A 7,104-nucleotide genomic window follows, 5' to 3' on the forward strand; every position below is an offset into this window, starting at 1 on the left:
GCTTCTATAACGGAAAACAATTTTCTAACTCAGAACCAATTTTGAATCCCCCTGGAAGCCCCTGGATTCATGTCAGGATCATGTTAAAATAGATAACGTTCATTGTCCTATCTACCCTTTTGGTTATCTCTTGAAAAAAACTCTGAACAATTCATCAACCATGACTTCCTGTACATAAAGCTATGATGTCTCCTCCTAATCAGATTTTGTCTAATGAAATCCTGGTGGATCCTATTGCTCAGAATTCCAGTAACTTCCCCACCACTGATGTCAGGCTGACCAGGCTGTAGTTCCCGGGCTTGTCCTTGCTGCCCCTCTTAAACAACAGACCAACATCCAACATCACCATGAGAACAACAGAGGTTCAAATGGGAGGCTCACCATCCCCCTGTCAGGTTAAACGGACAGGGAATATCTGTGGCTTTACCAGCATCACCCACATTCTCAGAACCAGTGTGGAGGAAGTGTTGCACGTTGAGAGATCTCCACTTTTGGATGAGACATTAAGCCAGAGTCCCATCTGCCTTCTTCAGGAAGGTGTAAATGATTCTTCACTGTTATTTCCAAAACAGCAAAGGATTTCTCCCCAGTATCAGAAAAATAATTCTGTTAACCAACATCACAAACCCAGCTTTTACATGACTGTTTGTTCAGTCTTACTCAGTACAAACTGAGTCTCATTCCCTCCAACGGTGACTGCACTTAAAGTACTTCACTGTCTGGACCAGAGACTGGTAAAAGATGCTGTGAGATTACAGGTTCTGTTTCTCACGTGGAGAAGTTCACTCTGCCCCCGCTCACAGGAGTTGGCTGAATTTTTCAGTTCCTGTGTGATGTCATTGAAAGGATATGAAGAATGTAAAGAGCTGTCAGACACACTCCTGTTCCTGGCACGATGCAACGTCAGACCCTGACGTCTGAAATAAAGTCGCTGGTGACAATAAGTCTGATGTGCAGGTGTCAGTCAGCTGTCTGGGCATCAACCTGCCCTTCACAAGGAGACTTTCTCTCCTCGAATGTGCCCCTGACCAGTTTGTGGATATCAGCCTGAGCTCCTCTGGCTAAATGAGTGGGAGAACTTTTGTGACAAAATGTGGAATCGAGCCAGAGTTTGAGAGTTTCAGTGACTTTCCAGTGAAATTGTGGGGTAACTCCATAACCAATTGTTGTGGAAGTTGGGAAAATCAAACCCTGGATCAGTGTAGTGCACTCCCAGAGGAGTGGCCATTGCAACACCAGAAGGAGCAGCTGGTGCAGAATATTGGCAGGAGGTGACCTGGAAAGATTGGAAAGGAGACCTCTGAGGACAACTGATCAGGCTCGTGAATTGTCTGTTCCAGGTTTCCCACCGTACAGGACATGCAGTCGATAAGACTGGGCAGAGGTTGGCACATGCCCGTCCCCGCAGGGTGAAAGTTGAACAGTTTGGTTGTTTGCAACATTTGTGCAGCTGTTACGGTCATTTCTCTGGTGAATTTTTACATGTTTTCTTACTTGAATTTATTTTCACTTGCAGGTTATTCCATCAAGTACGCCTTGCTGATGTTGCCATTGGTGAATGTTATGATTCTGTTTTACTTGATCTACACAAAGAAGGTTGACGGTACGTGACTTTACCTTCGTCTATGAGCTCCAGTCAACTTTCCAAGTAATTTGTGATTAATTTTAATGACAACCCCCCCCCCCCGACACACAATGACCTGTGGGATGAAACTGCATCATTTTTCACCCAGTTGTGAAGTGTTGGTCACAGTGATACCATCTCTTACCTGACTCCAGAGGGATCTTTAGAAGAAGTCGGGTTGAGAGGAGGCTATCTCAGCTGTCTGGTGTTTGACACGTGGTGTTGTTCAACTTCAAAATGAAATCAGCTGAGGAATGAGGGACAGAATCCCCTTTATCCCAGTGATGGTGAGGTGTTTGCATGATAGGTATCCCTCTGATCCTCGATAGAATACAGTGTTGGGAGGCCCCTCACCAATCTTTCCCGGATATTTGAAATAGTTTTGTTTTCAACCGCACCTTCCAGACAGTCAGCACAAGGGAACACATTCTCCTCTTCCTCTCCAAGTTGTAAACTATCCAGGGTTCAAAATATTGACATTCCTTCCTCATGGCCGAATTCAAGCAAGTCCTGGCTAGGTTCACTTTGAGATCTACTTCACCGTAGAGGCTAAAGTTGTCCAAGAGTAGAATCAGTGTTTGTACAGTGAATTCCCCCGGCTGTTTCACAGACAAATGACCAAATGAAGTCTGTCACCAAGCCAAGTAAAGCAAGATGAGGGCAGATGACCCCAGGCTCGGTCAGACAGTGGGGTATCAGAGAAAAGCTTGAAGGATTAAGGAAAGGGGGTGAGCTTTAGTGGGGTAAATTCAGAGATAAAGAACAATTTACTGAAAGCACAAAGATCAAGCTTGCTGAGAAGGAGGGGATTAGAACAGAAATATAAAGGTTTATAGACTGCAGAGAGGAAGGGGAAGTGAGTTGGAAAGTCAGAGAGGTTTCTGAAAGTATTGATGAGCATTGAGCTGTAATCTGAGTGAGAACCAGTGTAGGACAACAAATCTGAGAAAATGACAATCACCAGGGAAGAAACACTGAGTCAGTTGTTGGAGCTGCCATCTGACAAGTTGGATATCCAGATGGACCTCATCCTGGGGTCTGAAAGAGGCAGCTAATGACATGCTTCATGCAGCAATTTAAATGTTCTCCCTGTTCTGAAAAGTTTCCATTAAATTGGACAACAGCAAACGTGATTGCTTTATACAAAGATACCAAGAAACGACAGGAGAGTATGGGTGAGGGGGATGTGTGGATGTGAAACTTGGCAAGGAGATGGGGTAGAATATAGAGACAGATGAATCTGGATACAGATACAATTTTCAGTACTGGAGTGATGTGTAACATTTCAAAGGGTTGATCCTGTGGGCAGATTGAAGGAGCAGAGACAGATGTATGATCTCGATCACAACCATCATGGCATCCTGATAAGTTTCTGCAAAAGTTAAAGGATGGAACTAGAGCATTAGATTTATATTCATGATAATCTTTCAACACGTTTACATAAAGTGTTCCAGCATGTGGACTGTTCAGCCTGCACCCTCGTGGAGTTCAGTTTTCAATTTGAACCAGAACAGTGTCTGATGCCATTGAACAGCTGGGAACAGTGATGTTGTGATACTCTGCATCAGAACAGGCTGTACTGTCAGACATGGAACTCAGTCACTGGCAAAATGTTTAATTGCAGTCCTCCAGGTCACTGGGATAATTCAGCAGAACTGATTTACAGTGGCCTGATATCCCATCCACTGGATGTACCCACGGACAAACTACAGAGTACCTGTCATTTCCACATGTGATGCCTGTGGGTCAGTAAGTTATCAAATGTAGTGTTTCCAGAGGGAACCAGAAGATGCTTTTGGTCCCTCCCTGGTCTCTCCACTTGTTGCCAGTGTGTGAGAGCTCTCTGAACCTCCTTCAGTCCAATGCTTGAATGTCTGGTCCAGTTCTGAGCTGGTTGATTGCCTCATGTTAGGACACTGAATATCACAATGAACCTGACCAAGCCCGGCTTCATCTCTGTTCACTGCAGCACTTCATTGATGCAAGTTTTGAATAAGATGTGTAGATTGTAACTCAGGGGGATTACTACCATCAGCGAGGAGGCACAGGAGCCTGAAGACACACATTCAATGATTTAGGAACAGCTTCATCCCCTCTGTCATCAGATTTCTGAACAGTCTGTGAACCCATGAAGAAGATCTCACTATTTTGCTCGCTTTTTCACAACTACATATCTCAGTGTAATTTATAGTCTATTTCATTTATTGCTCTGTACTGTTGCCACAAAACAACAAATTTTGTGACAGATGTCAGTGATGATTAACCTGAGTCTGTATTCTGATTCTGAGAAATTCAAACAGTTTTTATTTCTTTCTTTTAGATTGGGTGATCTTCCAGGCTAGTTTCTTTAACCTGATATTCTTACTTGGCATTTCTGTCAGCAATTCGATTCCAGGTAAGTGCTCGAACATAATTCTGTATTTACATGAAATGATCTACTTGGTACTGAGCAGAGGGATAGAATGAAGTGTCTCTGTCAGAACATTGTGAGCTGCTTCATCTGGACCACAAACACATACAGTCCTTGGCCCCACAGCTGAGGACTGGGGAACCTGCTAGAGGTTTAAAATATCTGAATATCCATTTTAGTTTGAATCTCTGTTCAGAACAACTGGCCGCACAAAATTTCAGACAATTATAGACAAATTATACAAAGTCAGATTGTATATCTGAACATAATCTCAGGGAACGTCATTCCTTTCTGGACTCGGTATTGAATTCAGTAACATTAGGTAACTTGCTTTCTCTGTTTATCTTTGTCAGAACTAGCCAGATAGATGATATAGATGACAAACAACGGACCCAACACCAGTCCCTCGGCCCTCCACTGGTCACAGGCCTCCAGTCAGACAGGCAACCATCAGGCAGCCTGTAGTCTGTACAGAGTCCATGAAGTTGATGCCATTTTGCCTTGCTTCTATAGCCTCTGTGTCTGTCTGCTGAGTAAATACAGATGTAAAATATGCATTTAAGATCTCCTCTATCACTTTTGGCTCCACACATGTATTACCATTCTGATCTTCCAGAGGACCAATTTTGTCACTTGAAATCCTTTTGCTCTGAACATACCTGTAGACTCCCTCAGGATTCTCCTTCGGCTCGTCTGCTAAAGCAACCTCAAGCCTTCTTTTCACCCTCCTGATTTCTTTCTTAACTGTTCTCTCATTTCTTATACTCCATGAGCATCTCATTTGTTCTTACCTGCCTGTACCTGCAATGTTCCTCTTTCTTTTTCTTAAACAAGGCCTCAATATCTCTTGAGAACCGAAGTTCCCCACACCTCTTGTCTTTACCTTTTATTCAGACAGGCTCTGTATTCTCAAAACTTTATTTTTGAAGACCTCCCACTTACCCAAGTGCACATTTGCCAGAAAAAATCCTGTCTGAATCCACACTTACTAGATCTTCTGTTATACCATCAACATTTCTCCAATTTAGAAAGTTAACCTGCAGACCAGACCTACCTTTCTGCATATTTTCTTCAAAACTAATGACATTGTGATTACGAGATGCAAAGTGTTCTCCTACACACACTTCTGTCACCTTTCCTATCTCATTCCCTAACAGCAGATCAAGTATCACACACTCTTTCATTGGGACTTCTAATACTGATTAAGAAAATTTCCTGAACACATTTGACAAACACTATCCAGTATGGATCTTTGACACTATTGGAGTCCAAGTCAATATTTTGAAAGCTAAAATGGGCAACTATAACAACCTTATATTTCTTGCCACAGTCTGCAATCTCTCCATAAATTTGCTTCTCTAAACCCCACGGACTTTCGTATAATCTGTATCGTGCCCCATTAACGTGTTCACACTTTTCTTATTCCTCAGTTCCACCATAATGCCTCACTAGATGAGTTCTCCAGTCTGGCCTGGCTGAGCACTGCCAGGATGTTATCCTTGAATAGTAATATCCCCTCCTCCTTTAATCCCTCCCACTCTGTTGTGTCTAAAACAACGGAACCCCAGAATATTGAGCTGCCAGTTCTGCCCCTCCTGCAACCAAGTCTCCCTAATGGCTACAATAGCATATTCCCAGGTGTTGATCCATGCTGTGAGCTCATCTGCCTTTCCTGTGATACTTCTTACATTGAAATATACACAGTTCAGGACATCAGTCGCTCCATGCTCAACCTTTCGATTCCCATCTGTCCTCACAACCTCTCCACTATCTGTTCTGACACTCTGGTTCCCATCCAGATGCAACTCCAGTTTAACAACTCCTCCCCAACCCCATGCAGCACTCGCAAACCTTTCCACTCGGATAATAGTCCTTATGATGGTGTATAAGGAAAGTTCATTTCAATGCACGAGATTACTGTTGGGAAGAGAGAGAGATTTGTAATCCAAAGGTGAATGTTGTGAGAAGGCAATTACATCGAGATTCCATGACAGCAATACAAAATAACAATAGCAGTAGGTTTTATCTGCAATGTCGTTCCACTCCACACACGAAGTATCACTGACAGTGACTTTCAACATGAAGGTACCACACCTGAATTCAGATATGGGACATCTCAAAGTGGTGGCCACAGGATACTCAAACAGAATCCACGTGTGGATTATCACCAACAGCAACTTATCACAAAGGGGACCATCTTCAAGGGAACCACCACCCAGGCAAGGGTCGACACACCGGTAGATTCCACAGGGTCACCCCAAACACACAACGTGAAAGCCACTTATCCAGTTCCACGACATACGAAATAACTCCAACAGTGATTTGCCACAGGGGTGCCTTTCTTCAGTGAAATACCACACGCAGACAAAGGGTAAACACACACGTGGTACTCACAAAGGTTTTCCCCTCACCAGAGAACCCACTCCTGTAGATTAACTCAGTGACAATCACACTTCCATAGTTGAATGGAAACAAACTCACCCTTAGGGGCTACTTAGAGAGAGTCCAAACAGCGATGTCTTTGTCATTAGGCTTCTTCTGTTCCAAACCTTCTTCTCCTCTCTTCTCTTCCTGCAAACTTGTTCTAGTTGCAGAAAACTTGTGAGAGTCATATATCAAATACTCAGGATCAATCTTAACTCACCCTTTTTGGGCCACTGAAAGTTTAAACCAGCGACTGACTCACTGGTGTCTTTCATTGACCGAATCCATCTTGACTCTAACTGTGTGTCTGTGTGTCTCTGTGTCTATAAGAGGAATCACCTGACCTGGCTTATTCAAAACAAGCTGCCACTTGTATGAACAATCACTGCTCACCATAGCAACCCATCATTTCTGCAGTCAGTAGAAATACAAAAAAAAGTTAGTCTCAATTCTTTTGGTGTTTTAATGTGACAGACCACAGAAAAAAAATTAACCCTAGAGGTACATAACAATATCTAAAAGCACCAGTGTTCCAATACCCACGGGAGAGAAGAGTTTCTAATTATTGATTAATGTAATATAATAAACGGATACTGAAATTCTTCAAAACTGGAGGAAAATCAAGTTCCAATGAGGAAATTCGGAC

Source organism: Hypanus sabinus, chromosome 5 (assembly GCF_030144855.1).
Source record: "Hypanus sabinus isolate sHypSab1 chromosome 5, sHypSab1.hap1, whole genome shotgun sequence".
Lineage (NCBI taxonomy): Eukaryota > Metazoa > Chordata > Chondrichthyes > Myliobatiformes > Dasyatidae > Hypanus > Hypanus sabinus.